At 43.0% G+C, this 12049-nt stretch overlaps 1 protein-coding gene across 1 annotated transcript in view; it reads left to right on the top strand.

The window, feature by feature from the left end:
* The first annotated feature begins 448 nt into the window (after positions 1 to 448).
* LOC110537074 (membrane-associated phosphatidylinositol transfer protein 2) overlaps positions 449 to 12049 on the top strand; it is a 101479-nt gene continuing 89878 nt past the window's right edge. Inside the window, exon 1 of the mRNA XM_036937060.1 lies at positions 449 to 971. The gene's annotated coding sequence lies outside the window, so the exon portion shown is untranslated. The remainder of the gene's footprint in view (positions 972 to 12049) is intronic.

Raw genomic sequence — 12049 nt, 5'->3', positions numbered from 1 at the left:
TACTAGCTTTTATTTTTTTTAAAAAACCTTTATTTAACTAGGCAAATCAGTTAAGAACAAATGCTTATTTACAATGAAAGCCTACACCGGCCAAACCCGGACGACACTGCCAGATGTGATACAGCCTAGATTCGAACCAGGGTGTCTGTAGTGACACAGAGGCCTCATCTATATAGAATAAATAGTTTGTTACACAATTCATTCAAAGATATTCAATTTGGCCATCAGTGTCCAAAACGGGGTCCTTGACTACTGTTGATTCAGTACATTTGTACTCTACTGTAGGCCTTCATGTTTTATAAAGCACCTTGTAGAGGTACCGTTCAGGTCTGTGATTAATCTGTAGCCACTGGGGGGCGCTTTCTGTCTAGCTGACAGTACAGGACATGTATATGAAGTCGAACATACTGTATGATTAGGATTGCCAATGCTTTAGCAACGTAACATGTAGCATACAACCACGACCTGGTAATTTGCTACGTCATTTTCCAATAGAAGGATAATGTTGCACATGACTTTGTTTTGGCTGTCAATGAACGGTAGAGTGAGCCGGGAGGAACATAAGCAGTCCGCTTTATTCTCAAAGGGGATACAGCAGGCAGACATCCAAATAAATGGAATGGCATTCAGACTAGAAAAGCCGGACAAATAGTCTATGTCAAAGGAACTTCATGTAGAGGTCTTGGGATAGATAGTCTTCTTTCTGGTGCCAGTCGTGGTCAGGCAGACAGTAAAGGGACACTCAATGCGTTGACGGCAGTGCCGCTATTGGAGCAAAAGACGTGGATGGATGCATAATTATTTGCAAATTTGCTGGGTTAGCTTGCTAAATTATAACCTGACGTTTTATTTAGGTGTCATTGGTTATAGTTAAGAAATTTCTTAGCCAATAAACTGTGTATTTGGACAAATTCCAGGAAATCCAACAGCGCATTGGAAGAATGCAGTGAGGAGTTTCCATCACATTGCTGGTGAGTGTTAGAATCTTGACTTGGCGTTTGGTTTTCTACAGCGAGCAGCTCGAGAGCGGAGGCCATATGCAGTGGTGTAGTGGAGGTTATACGCATGTATACGCCACGTATTTTTTCATTGGACATTGCGTATACACTGCTTAATCCCCACGATGTGTATCAAACTAGTATTGTGGAGGTATACACCATATCAATGAATAAGGCTGATTGAACAGATCAGAATGTCAGACCCGGCGCCAGGAAAAGGTGACTAAGGGCCCATTTGAAACCGGCGAGGGGGCAAATCTATTTGTGTGTGTGTGTGTTGGGGGGGGGGGGGGGGAGATTATATTGAATTATATTGAATTCTACTTATATCACAATACACATGACGTTCAAATGCCTAGACTCTGAGATCTTTGAGTGCTTTTGAAGTGCCAGGTAGGCTACAGATTTCGTGCCAATCCGCTGCAGTTTATCAACACAATGGACAGCGCTCTGCACACTAAAGCAAGGCCGTTTTGGTAATGAATGTAGGCTACAAGAGATATTCACCTATTACAAACAGCCTATGTGAATGTAGGCATACACACAGCTGTCTAACCAAAATAATGCCAACTAAAAGCTGAAAGTAGTTGCCTAGTTAATCATACATGCAAACAAAAATTGTGAATAACAGTTTGGCTTAGAATACTGACAACTGCGAATGGAACAAATGAACGCCAACACACCACGGTCCCAGGTAGGCAAGTAGGCCCAGTAAACAAAATAACAGATTTATAAAGGCATGACACAATCTATATTTAGGTTAGTTACTTAAACAGTTAACAAAATATCAGATTTATAAAGGCATGACACAATCTATATTTAGGTTAGTTACTTAAACAGTTAACAAAATATCAGATTTATAAAAGCATGACACAATCTATATTTAGGTGAGTTACTTAAACAGTAAACAAACGCAGTAAACAAAAGGCAAATGAAAATCGAAATAACCAAAACATAGCCTACAGCCCTAAACTCAACTCAGGACCTCAAAACCATTTCCACTGCATTTTTCATTATTTCTCTCTAATCATGGTCTGACAGTGGTGTAAAGTACTTAAGTAAAAATACTTGAAAGTACTTCTTAAGTCGTTTTTTGGGGTATCTGTACTTTACAATTTTTTATATTTTTGACTACTTTTACTTTTACTTCACTACATTCCTTCAGAAAATATAGTACTTTTTACTCCTACATTTTCCTTGACACCCAAAAGGACAGGGAAATTGTTCAATTCACGCACTTATCAATAGAACATCCCTGGTCGTCCCTACTGCCTCTGATCTGGAGGACTTACTAAACACACATGCTTCGCTTGTAAATGATGTCTGAATGTTGGAGTCATTTAAAAAAACAAGAAAATGTTGGCGTCTGGTTTGCTTAAGATAACAAATTTGAAATTATTTATACTTTTGATACTTAAGTGTATTTTAGTAATTACATTTCTTTTTGATACTTAGGTATATTTTAAACCAAATACTTTTACTTGGTGCCTTTTACTTGAGTCATTTTCTATTAAGGGATCTTTACTTTTACTCAAGTATGATTGTTGGGTACTTTTTACTCCACTGTGGTCTGATTTAGACCTGGGACACCAGGTGGGTGCAATTTTGTATTTTTGTATTTAACTAGGCAAGTCAGTTAAGAACAAATTCTAATTTTCAATGACAGCCATGGAACGGTGGGTTAATTGCCTTGTTCAGGGGCAGAACAACATATTTTTTACCTTGTCAGCTCAGGGATTCAATCTTGCAACCTTTCAGTTATAAGTCCAATGTGCTAACCACTAGGCTACCTGCCGCCCCTAAATGAATTAACAGGGAGAAAAGAAAACAAGTAGACTCTGGACCTCGTACGGTAAGAGTTGAAAAGCCCTGGCCTACAGCCTACTACAGTGAGATGAAGCCATGCACATCTGACCAGCCAAATAAATAGGCCTATAGGCTGCTTCAAACATAGAACATCATGTTGCTCATGAGATCAGCAACACATTGTGATACGGCACACTACACTTCTGTCAATCAAATTCGACCCACGCAATCAATTAAGCCAGTGGTTCCAAAACTTTTTATAGTCCCGTACCCCTTCAAACATTCAACCTCCAGCTGTGTACCCCCTCTAACACCAGGCTCAGTGCATTCTAAAATGTTGTTTTTTGCCATCATTGTAAGCCTGCCACACACACACACACACTATACAATACATTTATTAAACATAAGAATGAGTGAGTTTTTGTCACAACCCGGCTCGTGGAAAGTGACAAAGAGGTCTTATAGGACCAGGGCACAAATAATAATAGAATAATAATCATTCATTTTGCTCTTTATTTAGCCATCTTACATATAAAATCTTATTTGTTCATCAAAAATGGTGAATAACTCATCACAGGTTAATGATAAGGGTGAGCTTGAAAGGATGTACATAACTCTACATTGTTGGGTTGTATTGGAGAGAGTCTCAGTCTTAAATCATTTTCCACACAAGGTCTGTATTTAGTTTTCATGCTAGTGAAGGCCAAGAATCCACTCTCACATAGGTACGTGGTTGCAAAGGACATCAGTGTCTTAACAGCACGATTTGCCAAGGCAGAATACTCTGAGCACAGCCAAATTCAGAAACCTGGCAGTGGCTTCTAATTAAATTACATTTTCACAGAACCGTTTGTTGCAATTCCGATGAGGCTCTCTTGTTCAGATATCGGTAAGTGGACTGGAGAAAGGGATAACGAATCCAGGTGTTTGTGTCGTCCGTTTCGGGAAAGTACCTGCATAATTGCGTCCCCAGCTGACTCAGGTGCTTCGCTATATCACATTTGACATTGTCCGTAAGCTTGAGTTCATTTGCACACAAAAAAATCATACAATGATGGAAAGACCTGTGTGTTGTCCTTGTTAATGCAAACAAAGATCTCCAACTTCTTAATCCAGGCGAGCCTCAATTTTGTCCCGGAACATTGAATATAATTGCGGAGAGTCCCTGTAATCCTAGATTCAGATCATTCAGACTAGAAAAACATCACCCAGGTAGGCCAGTTGTGTGAGAAACTCGTCATCATGCAAGCAGTCAGACAAGTGAAAATGATGGTCAGTAAATAAAACTTTAAGCTTGTCTCTCTATTCAAAAGAATTTGCAATACTTTGCCCCTTGATAGCCAGCGTTACATGGTCGCTGTCCAAATCATTGCATAATGCAGAAAATACACGAGAGTTCAGGGGCCTTGCTTTAACAAAGTGAACCATTTTCACTGTAGTGTCTAAAACATCTTTCAAGCTGTCAGGCATTCCCTTGGCAGCAAGAGCCTCTCGGTGAGTGCTGCAGTGTACCCAAATGGCATCGGGAGCAACTGCTTGCTTACCTCTCCACTGTCTCCCTGTCATGGCTTTTGCACCATCAGTACAGATACCAACACATTTTGACCACCAAAGTCCATTTCGTGTCACAAAGCTGTCCAGTACTTTAAAAATATCCTCTCCTGTTGTCCTGGTTTCCAGTGGTTTGCAGAAGAGGAGGTCTTCCTTAATTGACTCCCCATAAAAGTAACAGGCATATACCAGGAGCTGTGCCAGGCCCGCCATGTCTGTTGACTCATCCAGCTGTAACGCATAAAATTTACTGGCTTGTATGTGTAACCGATGTGAAATGGCTAGCTAGTAAACGGTGGTGCGCGCTAATAGCGTTTCAATCGGGTGACCTCACTCACTCTGAGACCTGAAGTAGTTGTTCACCTTGCTCTGCAAGGGCCGTGGCTTTTGTGGCGCGATGGGTAACGATGCTTCGTGGGTGGCTGTTGTCTGTGTGCAGAGGAGCCCGGTTCGGGGCGAGGGGGACGGATGAAAGCTATACTGTTACATATACAAAGCAGTAATTGTTCCAAAACATCTCCCACCATGTTACTGATGTATCGTGAAACAGTGTTGTTCGATGAAGACATTGTCTGTAGAGTTTTTTTGTTTTTCCCTCAGCATTGTCCCAGCCATAACCATAATAGAACGTATCTATTTCTATGATGAAACATACCGATATGTAGCTATATACCCAGGTGCGTCATTTGAGTTATTGCATTGAAATTATATTGAATTCTGCTTACATCACGCTATACCCCAAAAAAACATAAAAGTTCCAATGCTTTTGACCAAGAAGTGACAGGTTGGCGCGAAATCTCTGCGGAGCTCCATGGACAACGGCCTACACACTAAAGCAGCTAGACTGTTTCTTACCTTTTCAGAAGATACACATTTCCATGTCCTTTCAAAGAGCCTATAACTAATTACAAAAACACTATTCCTTGTGTTTCGATCAGTAGCATATATGCTAAAAAATATAGCCTATTGTTTGATTGGTTTTTACTTTCCTAAAACAATAATTGTCCACCTCACGCTGTCAGAGATTTGAGTACTGAATGCATCAGGGCATTGCATGCATAGGCCTGTTAGCTTAGATGTCCACTGTATTACACTAAAATTACCAAAAGTATGTGGACACCTGCTCGTCAAACATCTCAATCCAAAATCATGGGCATTAATATGGAGTTGGTCCCCCCTTTGCTGCTATAACAGCCTCCACTCTTCTGGGAGGGCTTTCCATTAGATGTTGGAACATTGCTACCGGGGCTTCCTTTCAGCCACAAGAGCATTAGTGGGGTCGGGCAGCGATGTTGGGCGATTGTAGGCCTGGCTTTCCAATTCATCCCAAAGGTGTTCGATGGGGTTGAGGTCAGGGCTCTGTGCAGGCCATTCAAGTTCTTCCACACCGATCTCAACCAACCATTTCTGAATGGACCTCACTTTGTACACGGGGGCATTGTCATGCTGAAACAGGAAAGGACCTTCCCCAAACTGTTGCCACAAAGTCAGAAGCACAGAATCGTCTAGAATGTCATTGTATGCTGTAGTGTTAAGATTTCCCTTCACTGGAACTAAGGGGCCTAGCCCCAGACCATTACTCCTCCTTCACCAAACTTTACAGTTTGCACTATGCATTGGGGAAGGTAGCGTTCTCCTGGCATCCGGCAAACCCAGATTTGTCCGTCAGACTGCCAGACGGTGAGGAGTGATTCATCACTCCAGAGAACGCGTTTCCACTGCTCCAGAGTCCAATGGCAGCGAGCTTTACATCACTCCAGCCGACGTTTGGCATTCCGCATGGTGATCTTAGGCTTGTGTGCGGCAGCTCGGACACTGAAACCCATTTCATTAAGCTCACGACGAACAGTTCTTGTGCCGACGTTGCTTCCAGAGACAGTTTGGAACTCGGTAGTGAATGTTGCAACCGAGGACAGACGATTTTTAAGTGCTTCAGCACTCGGCGGTCCCGTTCTGTGAGCTTGTGTGGCCTACCACTTCGCGGCTGAGTCGTTGTTGCTCCTAGATGTTTCCACTTCACAATTACAGCACTTACAGTTGACCTGGGCAGCTCTAGCAGGGCAGAAATCTCACCAACTAACTTGTTGGAAAGGTGTCATCCTATGACAGTGCCACGTTGAAAGTCACTGAGCTCTTCAGTAAGGCCATTCTACTGCCAGTGTTTTTGTCTATGGAGATTGCCTGGCTGTGTGCTCAATTTTATACACCTGTCAGCAATGTGTGAGTCTGAAATAGCTGAATCCACTAATTTGAAGGGGTGTCCACATACTTTTGTATATATTGTGTACTTCTTATCGGTCACAGTATTGGTTTGCATCGTTTGCGTTCCTGCGTGCATGCTTAGTAGGGACTGTGTGTGTATTCGCCTATTAATTTCTTGTTAGTGGTGTGTTTGTGTGCAGGGTAAACAGTAGCTGTTTTCCTCTGGGAGTTTAAGGTAATAAATACTATACAGACAGTGGGGAGCAGCCGTCCCATAGGAGAACACTGCCTGTTCGAACTCTGAATGTCTGTATCTGCGTGTGTATCTCTGTCTCTGTGTGTGTTTATTTGTATCTTGGCCTCTAGGGAACCAGGTGCCTCCAGACAGTTTCTACACCCCGCTGCACCTAACACATGTAATCACAAGTAACACAGGCCTGTTTCAAAACATAGAAATTCCTTCCTTCCTTCCTTCCTTCCTTCCTTCCTTCCTTCCTTCCTTCACTCCCTTCCGTCCTTCCTTGCTTACTTCCTTCCTTCCTTCACTCCCTTCCATCCTTCCTTCCTTCACTTCCTTCCTTCCTTCCTTCCTTCCTTCCTTCCTTCCTTCCTTCCCTTCCTCTCTCAGACAGGATGACTGGTGTTATTTATGAAGAGTCTGGATGAAGAGAGAGCTCTCTGCTGTGTGTGATAATCAAGGCAGAATGATTAGGTTTGTATTTAATGAATACTGTTAGGAAGTAGCCAGCGCAGAAACAGTGAGTCATACTATTGATTGCCGCCCCCCTTCTTCCTGTCCCCCTATCTCTCTCCATCACTCTCCTCTTCCGCTTCCCTCCCTTGGTCTCTCTCCTCTTTCCCTTTGTTCCCTCTCTCTCTCTCTGTCCTTCCCTCCCTCTTTCCTCTCTATTCTTCCCCTCTCTCCCTCTCCTCTATCTCTGTCCTTCCCTCTTTCCATCCCTCTCTTCCCTTCCTCCATCACTTCTCTTCTCTTCTCTCATCCATTAATGGCTGATTGGCAGGGCCTCAGAGAGAGTGATAGAGAGACAGAGAAAGAGGTAGAGAGAGAGATGGAGAAAGGAGAGAGAGACAGAGGGAGGAGAGCAAGAGAGAGACGGATAGAGCGAGAGAGAGTGAGAGAGAGAGAGAGTGGTAGAAGGAGGTACTGTAGAGCCATATCCAGCCACAGCTCTGCGTTGCATACCGATAAGGCAGTATCTCCATCATCATCATCGCCATCATCAGCAGCAGCAGCTCCACTGCTGCAGCCAGCCCAGATGGCTAGGTCAGGGAGAGATAGAGGCTGTCACGGGTTGCCACGTCATCCCCATTGAGAGGCTATTTATAGCAGGGTAAACACAGGGATTCCAGCCCAGTGAACATGGCAGCCCAGCCAGCCTGGTGGGTGGTGCGTGAGTGGGTGGATGGAAGCAGAATTCAGACGTGAATGACTGAATGAATGACTATTCCATTCAGCTTGTCTGGTTCTAAGGCTCATTTAGTTTGTTTTATTACAGAGACTCCCTATACTGGAGCCATCAACATGTTACTTTTTTATGGGCAAGGTTTTTTTATTGCGTAGTCAACAAATGTGTGTGTGTGTGGTTGTGTAAGTGTGATATAATGCAGTATTGCCCTTTCGTGACTAGGTTTCATATAGCAGTGTACTCACTCAATTGAAGCAGTCTAATTTCCTGAAGAAGATTGGGTTAGAATGAGGAAATTAGATTTTGACACTAGCTTTAATATTTTTGTCCTCACAAGAAACAAGGTTAAAAATCAACAGCCCTTATCTCTGTCAGCTACTATTCCTGGGACCAATTCTGAAGGGAAGATAAAATAATTGATATTATTACTGAAATACGCATGTCTTTGACGTCACAACAGGTTCTGGTGATGTATGACCAGTTTACGGACTCACCACGTTGCTTAGCTCCAAAACTCCTCGTTTTCAGTAAGATGGCAACATCTTGAAACTGTATTTTTTCCATCGAATGCGGCACTCAAATTGAGGAGGTCCTTTTGTAGGTATTGTTTATATCTAGGGGAAACTTCAGCCCAGAAAGATTCTCTGGTCACTAACATGATGTTCCTGTGTGTCTATCTTGCAGCCATTTTGGTAGATTAATGAATACTGACTTATGTCTCTGTAATCCTAAAATGTTGTGGCTGGGCTCAGTTTACAGATCAGTGTGAGGGTGACGTAGGAACCTTTGGGTTCCTCTGATGCTTGCCCGCCCTGGCCTCCATTCTGCAGGTTACGTGGATGTAAGGTTAACTGTAGGTCACATCTAAAGCCCTCGTTCTCATTACCTACCTGTGTGTGTGTGTGTGTGTGTGTGTGTGTGTGTGTGTGTGTGTGTGTGTGTGTGTGTGTGTGTGTGCTTCCTAACTTCCGATGAGCACTTACTCTAAATACCAATCTCCTCACTTTGTTCAAACCCAGCGAGGCGTCACACCTTCATCAAGCATTCACACACACACACACACACACACACACACACACACACACACACACACACACACACACACACACACACACACACACACACACACACACACACACACATAGACACACAGACAGACAGACACACACACACACACACACACACACACACACACATACACACACACACACACACACATAACACACTCTTACACCTGATACCCAGCTTAAGCGTCCGTCTGTTAGTTAAAAGTTAGTCCAGAGTATCGTCTTCCCCCTTCCTCTCCCTTTGTGTGTATGTGTTTGTGTGTGACAATGTGTGTGTGTGTGTGTGACAATGTGTGTGTGTGTGTGACAATGTGTGCGCGTGTGTATGTGTGTGTGACAATGTGTGTGTGTGTGTGTGTGTGTGCGTGCGTGCGTGCGTGCGTGCGCGTGTGTGTGTGAGAGGCGGCTCATGGGCTGCGCTCTTTTCCTGTCCATTGTTATTAATGGTAGCAATCAGGGTCGCTGGTCTTAATAGCATCTTCATCAGCCACACACACACATGCACGAACGAGGGGCACCCACCCATACACACACACACACACACACAAACACACACACACTCTCACTACCACAAGGCCAGGTTGTATATTACCCAGGCTCCGAGCCTTGGACCCTGGCCAGACAGTAATACTATTGGAGCGTGTGTGTGTGTGTGTGTGTATTTGTGTGTGTGTGTATTTGTGTGTGTGCTCCCACTCTCAGTTGTTGATTAATGTTGGTGCCTTCATCTGTCTCACATTCTCTTTTTTTCTAACACTTTCTCTGAATCTTTCTTTCACCATTTCTCTCTCTCTCTCTTTCTTCCCTCTCTCGCTCTCTCTCTCTCACTTTCCCTCTCTCTCTCTCTCTCTCTCTCTCTCTCTCTCTCTTTCCCTCTCTCTCTTTCCCTCTCTCTCTCTCCCTCTCTCTCTCTCTCTCCCACTATTTCTCTTTCCCTCTCTCTCTTTCTCTTTCCCTCTCTCTCTCCCTCTCTCTCTCTCTCTCTCTCTCTCTCTCTCTCTCTCTTTCTCTTTCTCTTTCTCTTTCTCTCCCTCTCTCTCTCTCTCTCTCTCTCTCTCTCTCTCTCTCTCTCTCTCTCCCCTCTCTCTCTCTCTCTCTCTCTCTCTCTCGCTCCCTCTCTCCTCTCAATTCAATTCAATTCAATTCAATTCAAGGGGCTTTATTGGCATGGGAAACGTGTTAACATTGCCAAAGCAAGTGAGGTAGATAATATACAAGTCTCTCTCTCTCTCCCTATCTGTCACTCTCTATTTCTTTCTCTCTTTCTCATTTTCTTTCTTTCTTTCTTTCTTTCTTTCTTTCTGTCTGTCTGTCTGTCTGTCTGTCTGTCTGTCTGTCTGTCTGTCTGTCTGTCTGTCTGTCTCTCTCTCTCCCTCTCTCTCTCTCTCTCTCTCTCTCTCTCCGTCTCTCTCTTTCTCCCTCTCCCCCCTCTCTCTCTTTCTTTCTTTCTTTCTTTCTTTCTTTCTGTCTTTCTCCCTCTCTAACTCTCTCTCTCTTTCCTTCTCTCTCTCTTTCTCTCTTTATTTCTCTCTCTCTCTCTCTCTCTCTCTCTCTGTCTCTCTTTCCTTCTCTCTCTCTTTCTCTCTTTCTTTCTCTCTCTCTCTCTCTCTCTCTCTCTCTCTCTCTCTCTCTCTCTCTCTCTCTCTCTCTCTTTCTTACAACATAAGCCACATCCTTTCATTCTCCAGCTTTCTGCCATAGAAACACAACGGAAATATACTGTACCTCAAATGTTTAGTGTTTTTGTTTATTAAAGTTTCTGCAGTTGCTACATGTTGTACTTAGAAATGAATGATATGTACCCATTGATTCTTGAAGAATGTAACTTCTGAATGCCTCGTGAGCTTAGTTCCACTGTGGTTCTCCCATCCGAACCATAGATTTCTCTATGAATTTGAGTGCTTACATTTCTCCAGCATTTTTACCAAAACAGTGTCGGGGATGACACTGTTATTGTGGATTGCCCCTTTATATTGTAGCCATTAACACACAGCAGTTCAGAGGGAAGTGAGAGACCTCTGAATTCCCTTATACGGTAGACAGGAGAAACTGCTGACAATATGGACTGAAGCCATGCCTTAGTTATCTTTAATGGCTAAGCACAACACATATGACATGTGTCACAACTACACTTTGTGCCTTTAGTTTGATGTTTGTATTCCTGAGCGTTATGTGTGCAGTAACTTTGTGGTAGCTGTATCCCAGACAACTGCAACCCACTGTTTACAAGTTTGCTCATCAAATGCAACATGTGGAAGCTGTCTATAGCGCCTAAGTAAGTAGATAACATTCTGTAGTTATTGGTGTGTGTGTGTGTGTGTATCTGTGTACTTGAACAGTCCCCATCCAGTTGAGACTGCGTGGAAGCCTGTAATTTGGTTGAGAGGCCATAGTTTGTAGTTTAGGAGCCTATTGCCTAACCATCCTGCTAGTATTGTATCTACAGTTAGCCTGTTAGAGCTGGACACTTGTGACTAGCTGGCTATCACCCACTTACTCAACCCTGCACCTTAGAGGCTGCTGTCCTATGTACATAGACATGGAATCACTGGTCACTTTATTAATAATGGAACACTAGTCACTTTAATAATGTTTACATACTGCCTTAGTCATCTCATATGTACATACCGTATTCTATTCTACTGTATTTCAGTCAATGCCACTCCGACATTGCTTGTCCTAATATTTCAATATTTCTTAATTCCATTATTTTACTTTTAGATTTGTGTGTATTGTTGTGAATTGTTAGACATTACTACACTGTTGGAGCTAGGAACACAAGCATTTCGCTACACCCACAATAACATCTGATATATATGTGTATGTGACCAATAACATCTGATATATATGTGTATGTGACCAATAACATCTGATATATATGTGTATGTGACCAATACGATTTGATTTGAGTATTAGCACATTCAAACAAACCTTTGCCTTATCAACAAGCAGATGGTGGTGACATTACATTGGGAGAGTGGTACACGTGCAGAGTGAT

This window comes from Oncorhynchus mykiss, chromosome 12, assembly GCF_013265735.2.
Source record: "Oncorhynchus mykiss isolate Arlee chromosome 12, USDA_OmykA_1.1, whole genome shotgun sequence".
Taxonomy (NCBI): Eukaryota; Metazoa; Chordata; class Actinopteri; order Salmoniformes; family Salmonidae; genus Oncorhynchus; species Oncorhynchus mykiss.
This window is presented reverse-complemented; position numbering and strand designations above follow the sequence as displayed.